Source organism: Dendropsophus ebraccatus, chromosome 4, assembly GCF_027789765.1.
Source record: "Dendropsophus ebraccatus isolate aDenEbr1 chromosome 4, aDenEbr1.pat, whole genome shotgun sequence".
NCBI lineage: Eukaryota > Metazoa > Chordata > Amphibia > Anura > Hylidae > Dendropsophus > Dendropsophus ebraccatus.
Window position 1 is genome coordinate 26,565,015 of NC_091457.1, and position 12,506 is coordinate 26,577,520.

Below are 12,506 nucleotides of genomic sequence, written 5' to 3' on the forward strand. Positions count from 1 at the left end.
CCACTCTGGACAGAGGTGGCAGCAGAGAGCACTGTGTCATACTGGAAAGAATACACCACTTCCTGTAGGACATACAGCAGCTGATAAGTACTGGAAGACTTCAGGGTTTTTTTAATGTAATTTACAAAATTGTATACCTTTATGGTACCAGATGAATACATTAGAGTGGATTGTAATAGTATTATATGTAATGCGGAAATAGTAGAAGGCTCTTGCTGTTATGACAGATAATCCCTTGATAATACATGCAGACGTAGTAAATCCATACATGACTTCAAGTACTACCTTCTCAATGGGCTAAGTCTTAGGCGCCCAACAACTTGTCCTGAGATGTAAATCCAGGACTCCACATAGGATGCCATAAACAACTAAGTATTCAAGGAGTGTAGCCGTGTGAGGTATAAATGGCACATAACAGTATGCTGAGCTTTATTAATACAGCTGGACAAAACAGCAATAATGTTTATGGGTCCTTTTACATGGGCAGATTTACGGCGCGTAATATGCGCCGCTGCAGGAACTAGCAGGTCAATTGGCGCTCGTTCATTTTCATTGACATGTTGCAGTCATCATGAGCGGTTTGTAGAGACATCATTGGTGCCGTCGCTCATACAAACCACTTAATGTTCTCGTTGGCAGCACGTCCCCTGTTTACATGAGGGTGGTGCTTACAAAATATTAATTCCTATGCTGGCATGAAAGACGCCATCAATAACAAAGGAGCGTTTTATCATTTGAGCTCTGGGCATGTTTACAATGGGCACAATGGGTAACAAATGTTCATGTGGGGATCACCCTGCTCCTAAAACAGTACAAGATACTGTATAGCATGACCTCGCTCCCCAGGGCTCAACCTCTGCAGAGTGTGTTCTTGCAGTATTACCCTCTTTTGCCTGCCTAAAGTGTGCCCCCTATAGGCTTTGACTTCAATGACCCCTTGAGACTCTCTATTGGGCTATGTTCCCACAACTGTTTTTTTTAGATGGAAAAATGGCTGTTTTTTTTTTCTTTTAAAAATGACGGCCATTAATAATGATCATGATGAAAAAACGGACGTTATTTTAGGAACCTAAAAAGCCAAAGATAGCTGACAGCTGCATTTGCGGCTGCTCTATAGAAAATGAATGGAAAGGTGGAGTACGTGGGTGGCCCACAGCTCCATCCATCAGGGATTTTGGAGTCCACGTTACCTAGACTGCAGGAGGGAGAGGGAACCCTGTGCGATTTCATACAACGTTCACAAAACATATTTTTTAATTAATCACGGCCATTGTTGCAATTTGCAACAATGGCCATGATTAATTCAAAAGTATTTTGCATTGAATGAAAATGAATAGAATCCCGGCCGGAGTATATACACATAGTTTGCAAGCGGCCGCACGGAAAACTGACCTGTCAGTTTTGTGCTGCCGCTATTCATTAAATAGCAGACGCAGAGAACTGTCACTTCACACAATGGAAAGTGCGGCTCCAGCCGCACTTCCCATTGTGTGCTATGGTGAATGGGATTCGGGCACACCCGAATGCGCCCGCATCCCAATTCAACATAAATGAAGTTTATCAGGATGATCTTCGCTGACACCGGCCATTCTGTTACACGGCCGGTGTCATACAGCGTGTGAACCCATCCTTAGGATGGTTTCGCACTGGTTGACCATGTTTTTGTATACGTAAAAGTAACCATTTAAAAACGGATACATTAAAAGGACTGCAAAAATGCAGTGTGAACCCAGCCTTATAGCAAGATTCTCTTTGTTGCCCATAGCAACCAATCACAGCTGTTTTTATTTTTCATATAGCCTTTGAACAATTAAAGCTGAGCTGTAATTGGTTGCTATGGGCAATAAAGTGAGCCCTGATTGTTGTTATGGGCAATTAACTGAACTCTGATTGGTTGCTATGGGCAATAAAGTGAGCCTTCATTGGTTGCTATGGACAACAAAATGAATCTCACTATAAGGCAGCGGGGTAAATCTCCCCATTGTTTTCCATATCTTTGGAGTTAACATTCAAATTCCTCAGAGAATGAATTTTCTCCATTGTTAGCTTTTTTTTCTCTTCTGGTTACCTAAGTGAATGTGATCAATGTTTTTGAGGAGACTTGTGTCTGAAGAGATGAAAGACATGAATTCTATGCATATAGGTTTTGCGCTGTGATGTTCCTCATTGTCTGGTATATGTGGTGCAGGGTTAGGAGGGCACCGGAGCGCTGGCACGTTTGCATGGGATTAGAGTCTGCGAGAGGAAATAATATTCCTCTTGGCAGCTCTATAGTCTACAATAAGCATGGCCGCCAGTCTAACAGGCCGCAACATCATCAAAGATACACGGAAAGGAAAGAATAAAAGAAACGTGTCACAACACCATGGGATGAGACCTGTTCTATACGCATAATGCTGCTCTTATCGTTTTAGCATAATTTATAGCTTTATATTGATATTTATAACTATGTTTTCATCTTTTTTGTATAGTTTCATTATAAAATTCCATGTAATTTTTAAGTAGGATTTAAAACTAATGTTAGAGTCATAGAGAACACTATACGTATCCAATCCATAGAGAATACTATACGTATCCAATCCATAGAGAATGCTATACGTATCCAATCGATAGAGAATACTATACGTATCCAATCCATAGATAATACTAATACGCATCCAATCCATAGATAATACTATACGCATCCAATCCAAAGAGATCCCTGTATGTATCCAATGCATAGAGAATACTATATGAATCCAATCTATATAGAGAACACTATGCGTATCCAATCCGTACAGAACGCTAAACATGTCCAGTCCATAGAGAACACTATAATATCTAATCCATAGAGAACACTATACGTATCCAATCCATAGAGAACACTATAATATCTAATCCAAAGAGAATACTATACGTATCCAATCCATAGAGAACACTATACGTATCCAATCCATAGAGAACGCTATATGTATCCAATCCATAGAGAACACTATACGTATCCAATCCATAGAGAACACTATACGTATCCAATCCATAGAGAACACTATACAGATCCAATCCATAGAGAATACTATACGTATCCAATCCATAGAGAATACTATACATATCTAATCCATAAAGAACACTATATGTATCCAGTCCATAGAGAACACTATACGTATCCAATCCATAAAGAATACTATATGCATCCGATCCATAGAGAACACTATACATATCCAATTTATAGGGAACACTATACATATCCAATCCAAAGAGAACACTATACATATCCAATCCATAGGGAACACTATACATATCCAATCCATAGGGAACACTATACATATCCAATCCAAAGAGAACACTATACATATCCAATCCATAGAGAACACTATACGTATCCAATCCATAGAGAACACTATACATATCCAATCCAAAGAGAACACTATACATATCCAATCCATAGGGAACACTATACATATCCAATCCAAAGAGAACACTATACATATCCAATCCATAGAGAACACTATACGTATCCAATCCATAGAGAACACTATACATATCCAATCCAAAGAGAACACTATACATATCCAATCCATAGAGAACACTATACTTATCCAATCCATAGAGAACGCTATAGGTATCCAATCCATAGAGAACACTATACATATCCAATCCATAGAGAACGCTATAGGTATCCAATCCATAGAGAACACTATACATATCCAATTCATAGAGAACACTATACGTATCCAATCCATAGAGAACACTATACGTATCCAATCCATAGAGAACGCTATAGATATCCAGTCTATAGAAAATACATATCCAATCCATAAAGAACACTATATGTATCCAATTCATAGATCACACTTTGCATATCTAACCCATAGAGAACAGGTAGCACCACCTAATATATGGGGGAGAGATTTATGGGACCCCTTTGGCTTCTGGGCCCAATGGCACTCTCTGCATCCCCTATAACCATGCCCCCAGTTAGCTAACCTTTCATTGGTTAGCTTGAAGAAGCCGCTAAAGGGATTTTTCACCTAACAAGTGGTTTTAAAACTAAGCTACTCATCCATATGCCTTCCCCAGATCTAAGGCACTGTTCTGTCTCTCTACTTGGCCAGTGACTGTAGGTCACATGAACATTGTTCCTGTCTTTTCATTGGTAGCCAGAGGTATTGACCATTGATGGCCTTTATCGTAGTCGCCAGTGTCTTGGGCCCATGTGACGTGACTTCTTCCCCTTCTCTTTATTGGTCACTTCTGAGCGGCTGCAATTGTCATTTGAACCGAGTGCAGTAAATCCATAAAACATTCCCTTAGTAAACCTATCCACTTCATAGGGTGCGTAATGAAGAACGTAGAGGCAGCATCATGAGGTCAGCTCTCCCCAACTTGGGAGAGCTGTGGAATAAAATACTAGTTAATGAACAACCCCTTTATACTTAATAACTGGGATAATATCCTCAGGAATAGAGATACTAAAAGGACATTTTTTAAAGTATCTTAAATTTTCGCTATAAGAGGTAAATACCTTATAGAGATAAAAAGGTTTCGGAAGAGGGAAAACAAATGTGGATTAATAAAAGTGTAAAGAAGGCAATAAACAACAAATAGAAAGCATTTAGGCAACCAAGCTGAGGAAAAACATTAAGAGAATAAAACTAAATAAAACGAGAATGTTTTTTAGTTATATAAATAGTAAAAGTGTAATAAGTGAAAGTGTTAGCACTGAGGGAGGAATTATAGAGGGTGATGAGGTGAAAACCATTATATAGTATAGATTTCCTCTTTACTTTGCTTTATTCACAGAGAAAAATGAAATGCTAGACAACTAAGGTAAACACTTGATTAAAGGGATTATCCACCTAAGAGCGAAAAAAAATTAATGCTCGCTGGTCTTACTCACCAAGTCGCCCTGAGTATTTTGAGCCGTCTCCTGTCTTTCTATCGGCTGCCATTCCTGAGTTACATGTTTTTATAAAAGCCGATCTATAATCATGATAGGAAACTACATTTCCCATCATGCATCTCCCTGATTGGTCCATTTGTGTACTCGCTCCCTTAGCTTTCTTTCCTGACCACTGCTGTCATTACTATTGCACAGGAAACACAGGACTGTTTTTTTTCACTGATTTTGCATCACATCACTGCAATATGTATTCCATAGAAACTGATGATGTAGCAGAGCTGACCTGCGCATGGTGTAGCTATGTGCTACATAACGGGCATCTGTTTACTGGGGGTGGGGGGTGTAGTGTAGGTTTAGATTTCTGCTTGTTGACTGTGAATGAAAACATTCTAGCTCCATCCAGACTCTAAGAACATCCATAACACTTACACTATAAAGAGCTGTGACACAAAGACAGGTACATATGCTTGCATTCACTGACAGCAAGCAGAGATAGAACTATAACTTTTCATACAAAAAAAAAAACCTAGGCTCAGGGACACATGTAGGTCTATGGAAGCTGCACAGGTGCATGAAGATCATGCAGATAATGCCGTCTGGGGGTCGGGTTACCAAGTCAATAGACAGCTAATCCAGCCCCCAGAGAGGAGATCACATGTCCTGTGAATACAAAAGAAGGGGGAAAGAGGGAGCTGATCGTGGTCAGAGTAAACCCAGAGTAGAGGATTTTAGACATCCAGAGCGAATAAGAATAAGAAAAAAGGGTAAGGGTGCAAGATATATATGTATATTAGACATAGGGTGGTATTGGGAAGGGGGATTGTTTAAAATATTTTTTTGTTACCTGGATAACCCCTTTAAATGTCATCTGTCTAACCCAAGAAGAAGTTCAGTGCAGCCTTAGGTAAGAGTTCAAGAGATAAATCACCAGTTCCAAATGGCCTTCACCCCTGTATTCTAAGGGAGTTGAGTAATGTGATAGATAGACATATAGGTCTGTAAGTATGAAGCAAACCTAACAGCAGGAATACAGGGATATAAGTTAGTATATGGCTAGATAGGGCTTTCTATCAGACTGTTCCCCAGTATGGCAAGAGCCCAGGTATGTCCAGGCCTTGTCCTTTTTATTTGGTGGCTCTTAGTCAAATGGGGTAGGTGGATGCAAGCAGGTCCGTTGATGGTGACCTGGACTTGCCTTGGCTCTTCCTATGCCGGGGGACACCCCTATAGCACTTGCCCCTTCTTTTGTAAGCTGGTATGCTTTGAACCATAAAGACTGGCCCTATCTAGCCATGTTAAGCTTCAGCCCTCTTTTCCTGCTGACATGTCCATTTATACCTCTGTAGTAGATAAATTGCTTAAAATATTTCTAAGAGTTGCCTATACCGGAGTATCACAATGAAAATAAATGTAGAAGTCCATATCAGCATGGGTTTATGAGGGATCGGTCCTGTCAAACTAACCTGATCAGCTTTTATGAGGAGGTACGCTTAATACTGGACTGGGACGAATCCCTGGATGTCATATATCTTGATTTTTCCATCGCATTTGACATTGTGCCGCATAAAAGATTGGCACATAAAATAAGAAGGCTGGGGGGGGGGGGCATGGGTGTAAGGATAAGGGTAAGTAACTGGTTCAGTGATAGGAAACAGAGAATGGTTATTAATGGTGCATGCTGTTGAAAGTGGGGTTCCTATTGGGGCCTGTTCTCTTTAATATATTTATGAATGACCTTGCAGAGAGATTGCATCATGAAATATACATTTACAGATGTTAATACCATAGATGACGACCAACAGTACACTGTTACACATGGATCTGGATAGGCTGAGAAGTGGCAGATACGGATCAACACTGATAAATGTAAGGTCAGGCACATGGGAAGGAAGAATTATGTAATACATGGAAAAACACTGGGGAAAAGGAGTTTTAGTTAAAGCGTTACTTTCATTCATAATAACTAGTGTTAGAGGGGTTGGCCACTTTATAGTAAGATTGCTCAGTGTATAATATTAGTAAGTGTACTCACAGTACTTACTGACAGCAGATCCCTGTGTACCTCATAGACCTAATATCAGACTCCCCTCCTCCAGGCTGCGCTGTCCTGCTTTGTGGTGAGTCTGTCCTCAAGATGGCCGACATGGAGGAGCATGTGACCATGCCCTGCCCTCTCAGTCCTCCTTAGGCAAATACAGGCTCAGTGGTGGACACTGGGGGTTGGGGCATGGTCACATGCTCTTCCATGTCCACCATCTTAAGGACAGACTACAAAGCAGGACAGCACAGCCTGGAGGAGGGGAGTCTGATGTTAGCTCTATGAGGTGGTCAAGAAGCTTCTGTCAGTATATACAGTGAGAACACTTACGAATACTGTATACTAAACTATTTCACTATAGAGTGAACAAGCCCTTTAAGCAGACTTGTCTTACTGTTCAGGTTAGGCATCATTCTCTGAAACTGAACGCTTTGACTTCCGGTAGCTGGAGAAGTTGGATGCAGCCCTAGGGAGCCCTGGAAAAGATAAATAAAGCATGCAATATTTTCTTGCCATCATCCAACTTCTCCAGCCACCGGGGGTCATATGAAGAGCGTTCAGGTTCAGAGAATTTTGCCAAATCTGAAGAGTTCAGCAAGTCTTCTCAACACTACTAATAACTATTGACATGTCATTGGCCATGTCAAAAATGACTTCGGAGACCCAGTGTGATCCTGAGATACAGCCAGGGGGAGAGTGTTTCCCCTACTGTCAATCAAATCTGACGTCTTCACTTTATTATAGTCAATGATTTGAAAGAGTCTGGCCGGGGAGTGGAGGGCACTGCCGCACTCTCTTACCCCAGCTGTATCCTAGGATTGCTGCAGGTTTCAACAGTGGGGCCCACTGCAATCGATATTTTTTTACATGTCTGATGATATATGTTAATAGACATTACAAATGACAATAACGCTTTAAGGGTACGTTCACACCTACCGGATCCGCAGTGTATTTTCAGATCTGCTGCGGATTCTGTATGTGTGAACGCACCCTAACAGTAAAGATATCTATAGTAACCAGTGTCAGGTAGATGCTGCCGAGGCAAATATTGTGTACAGTTTTGGGTACTAGTATACGGGAATGACATAGGGGAGCTGGAGAGGGTTCAAAGATGTTGCAACCAGAGTTAGAAATGGAATGGGAGGACTACAGGACGCAGAAATATTATTAAAGTCAGTGGAGAAAGATTTATCAAACTGGTGTAAAGTGGAATTGTCTTAGTTGCCCCTAGCAACCAATCAGATTCCACCTTTCATTTTTCAAAGAGTCTGTGAGGAATGAAAGGTGGAATCTGATTGGTTGCTAGGGGCAACTAAGACAATTCTACTTTACACCAGTTGGATAAGTCTCCCCTAGTGTTGTTAAATTTCAAAAAAGATGGCTGAGGGGGTAAAAAGAGGGCATCCTCTGCATTCAAAGGAAGAAGTTTCTACATTTGCAGAGAAAGGGATTCTTTACTGTAAGAGCAGAGGCACTATAAAACTTTCTGCCACATGATGTTGCCATGGAGAAAAGGAATCAATAGGGGTCTAATAAAATCATATATTTATATTTGGATGACACCTTCTAGAGAGAAGCGAGCTTGCTGAAAGTTTTTGGTTCGCATGTTGCATCCACCTTGGTTTGGGTTCGCTTATCTCCAATGCCTATGATAGGGCATTTATAGTGAAAAGCCACATCAAATAAGTCCAATAACCGATAATATATAGTTGTACAGAAGCCAAAAACCTGATCACTTTAGCTGAAAACTCATCCTGACCATACAAAGAACATACATCAACATAAACATATAGATGTCAAAGAGCTCAATACTTGGAATGTATCGTATGAAAAGCCTAAAGAACCTAGATAAATCAAAACATATATTAAAAGCAAAAGATGCATAGATCAATATGTAATGGTCTGTGTTCCCGTAAAATTGCCCCATGGGTATTGTTGGCTTTCTTAGGGTATTACCGTCTCTTGATCATCATTTGGTTTTTTTTTCTTTTTAATATAAGTAAGCAAAGTTTTTTGCAATATGTTATGTTAAAGGGATAGTTCAGCAAAACATTTTTTCTTTCCAATCAACTGGTGCCAAAAATCTCAAATCTTCCAGTACTTGTCAGTTGCTGTATGCCCTGCAGGAAGTGGTGTTTTCCTTCCAGTCTGACACAGTGCTCTCTGCTGCCACCTCTGTCCATGTTAGTTACTGTCCAGAGCAGTAGCAAATCCCCATAGAAAACCTTTCCTGCTCTCCAGAGTGGAAACAATATACCACTTCTTGCAGGATATACAGCAGCTAATAAGCACTGGAAGTCGTGAGATTTTTTAATAGAAGTAAATTACAAATCTTTAAACCACAAAGTCCTAGAATAACACCGACACTACTCTTTTTATCCACAAGGTTGTATTGTTGTGCGCTAATGGGCCTTAAACACACTTGGGACTGCAATTAAGTGCAACGGAGGTGCTCCTCATGAATAGGCATATTGTGAAAACAGCAAGTTCAGTAAAAAGCTGAGGGCACTCACCGAAATATTGCGATGCTTCTTTATTTCAACATATAGTAAAATCTTCGGTGACACATGTCACTGTTCAGCAGACGCCAAACCACTTCACATATACAACACAGACATGACGGCCATTTCGCGCGCATGTGCCCTTCATCAGATCTGATGAAGCGTGCATGCGCGCAAAATGGCCGTCGTGTCTGTGTTGTATATGTAAATTTCGGTGAGTGCCTTCAGCTTTTACTGAACTTGTTTTACAAATCTTTAAGACGTCATGTACTAAGAATCATTCCCAATGGTTAAATCCAGATGCCCCATAGTGTTTCCATGGTAGAAGTCATAATAAAGGTATATAAGACACCATCTCACCACCCCAATAAACCATCATCATACACAATGCTATGGCTATGATTGCATCATAATTTTCCTTACACATTTACGTTTCTTTTATATAGTGAGGGTCAAACTATGATATTAGCAGTAAGTGACATCTGAATATTTGCTTAGCATATTCAGGGATGTCAGTGTAATAAGTGAAAGGTAGCTGTGTACAGAGCCTTGCCGAGGCACAAAGCAGCTCATAAGGAAAACTTGGACAGATTCACAGACCCATTGTATGTCACTGCCATATTGTTGTGGGAGGAACAGACAGAGCTCTTTCTCACTCTGTCATAATGCAAGGGGGAGAAGTCTCATTTATTTCTTCTATTACTGTGTGGGGGAGATAGAGAATAATAACTTCCTCCTGGCTGGCTGTTTCACGCTAAAGATGGGAAAAAAACATACTCAGAATTTCGATTAGTGACTTTTACCTACAAAGGGCCCTTCTATTTCTATCAGTGTCGCTCTCCCAGCCTCAATTTATGCTGCAGCTATGTTTTCTTGCCTGTGAACAACCACTTATTGAGCTAAAACATTTTTTAGACCAAAAATAGGCTAGTTCAGCTGTGATAATATATTACAAAGTCAGGGCGAGCAGCACATCGAGGTTGGAAAGTGAGTGACAAAACTTGTACATGTTAAGGCCATGTTCACACTACGTATTTTTTTCGTAAAACTACGTCCATTATTGCACAGTGCAACAATGGACGTGAGTATTATGAAAAAATACGTTACCGCAGAAAACCCTGTCAGTGCACACTATGGAGCGAGCGGCTTCATAGAGTGCAGTGGGGAGTTCTGATGTCGGCGCGCACGGATGTGCCCACCTTAGAACTCTGCAGCCTGAAAGATCATCTGGCTGGTAGTCCAGTACTGGCCGGGATGATCTTTTCAAAACCAGCCGGTCTAATACATAACCTGCACAAAGCCTAAAGAGGTATTCCCAAAAAAATGAACCCCAATTGGAATGAGTAGAGCCGTGGGTCTCGCGCCATACCCACAGCTCTATTCATAACACAGAAGCCGGGGGGTGGGGGGGGTGGCGATACGTCCTCCGACGTTGTTCACATTTGTGTCCTGGTTTGTGGTCCTGTAGAGCACAATGCTGAGTTGAATTGAGCCCAAAGGATGCCTGGACACCATGGATTCAGCCATAGATTGTGTCCATGTTTTATGCTGAATAGTCGGGCTCAAGCATGCTCGTGTTGCGCTCATCATTAGTTGTAACCACTTGTGGGATACACTGTGGCACCATTTACTGTGCTGCCTCTGATGCAGCACGATCCATACATACAGACACAGTAATATCTAGTCCTGTTGTTTCCAAGATCACATTGTAACTATAGCCTTAGGCTAGGGCCATACAGAAATTCACAGAAACCACTGTGTTATCTTGCCTGGTTGCACAACTCCATCTCTCATACAAGTGTATGGGGTCATGTTGAGCTGGTAGGTAAAGAGGGGAATCACGATGCAGGACTTTTCCTATTAGTATAACCTAATGCATTGATAGGGTACATATGGAGAACCTCTCTATCATCCACAACCTCCTTTCTAAGAAGGTCCCAAATAACAAAGGCATTAGGCAACTGAAATCCAATAAAAATCAACCAATAAAAAACTGCATATAAGGGGGGGGGGGGGGGAATTTATCAAGACCGGCTTACTCATACAAATTAGGCCCCACCCCCTTTCCACCGGCCAAATTCACTAAGTAGCGCACACCTCTTTGTGAATCCGGCTGGGTGTGTGAACCTGCGCCTCCTCCTCGCCTTGCCGCATCCCCCCTGCCTACCCATCAGGCGAGCAGGGGATACGGCAGGGTACGCTAGGGAGAAGGGGTGAATCTGCGCCTTCTCTCTGGCGTACGCCCTTGCCGTAACTTTCATAAATGTCCCCCAAGGTGTTTTGAGTGGGTGAAACCAAGTGCTACTATTTTAGGTCTATTTTAGTCTATGGGGCACCGGATGGGAAGTCAGATGCTTCAGATCCAGCTCGTTCCCATCCGGGATGGCTCCAGATCACCCGACATATGTGTGTGGGCCCTCAAACTGCTTTATAAATATATGGCATTGGCATATAAGTGAATCTACCGAAGGGAAATGTTAGCTGCCTCTCCGTGTTATTATTAGCACCATATCTATACAATAAGTTATGGAGCGCTATATGGCTGTAAGTGGCGAACAAGGAAATGTAAATAATTCTAAAACACATTTCTCTGCATTTAGAGGTGGCAAATACAATTGGCACGGCACACGCGGAATCTTACTATTTTAGGCCTTATATGTGGGATGTACTGCATATAGAAACAGAGAACTTGGTGCATATACATTTACATAAATGATATGGAATAAACGGAATATTTAACTCTAGCATGCTAATGTAATCTGCCACCGAGAATCCCCGCTGCCACATCAAGGTCTGAGGAGATATTAAGTCCTCTAGTCACACAACAAGTACATGACCCACTTTGCGGCATCTCTTGCCTGCTGTCTACCAGCACAATCCCGTGTTTGTTAAGGTCATGATGGGAGCGATTCTCCTCTAATGTCACAGTATGCTTCCTCGCCGGTCGTGTGGCTTCCAGGAGGAATGAAGATTGATTCTTCTCTTTGATAGTAAAAAGTCTGCAACATTCCGATTAAGAGGATTGATTGACCAGGGGCAAGTGCGCATCTGACTCTCTACTGTACTCCGCGTCTCCTATAAAACGCCG

General features: G+C 41.5%; 1 protein-coding gene across 12 annotated transcripts in view; it reads left to right on the forward strand.

Moving 5' to 3' along the window:
- NRXN2 (neurexin 2) overlaps window positions 1-12,506 on the forward strand; it is a 609,925-nt gene that overhangs the window by 91,115 nt on the left and 506,304 nt on the right. Inside the window, exon 1 of one of the 12 annotated variants that reach the window (XM_069965317.1) lies at window positions 6,722-6,745. The exons of the other annotated variants lie outside the window; for them this stretch is intronic. The gene's annotated coding sequence lies outside the window, so the exon portion shown is untranslated. Of the gene's footprint in view, window positions 1-6,721; window positions 6,746-12,506 lie in introns of those variants that run through there. 12 annotated transcript variants of the gene reach the window in all.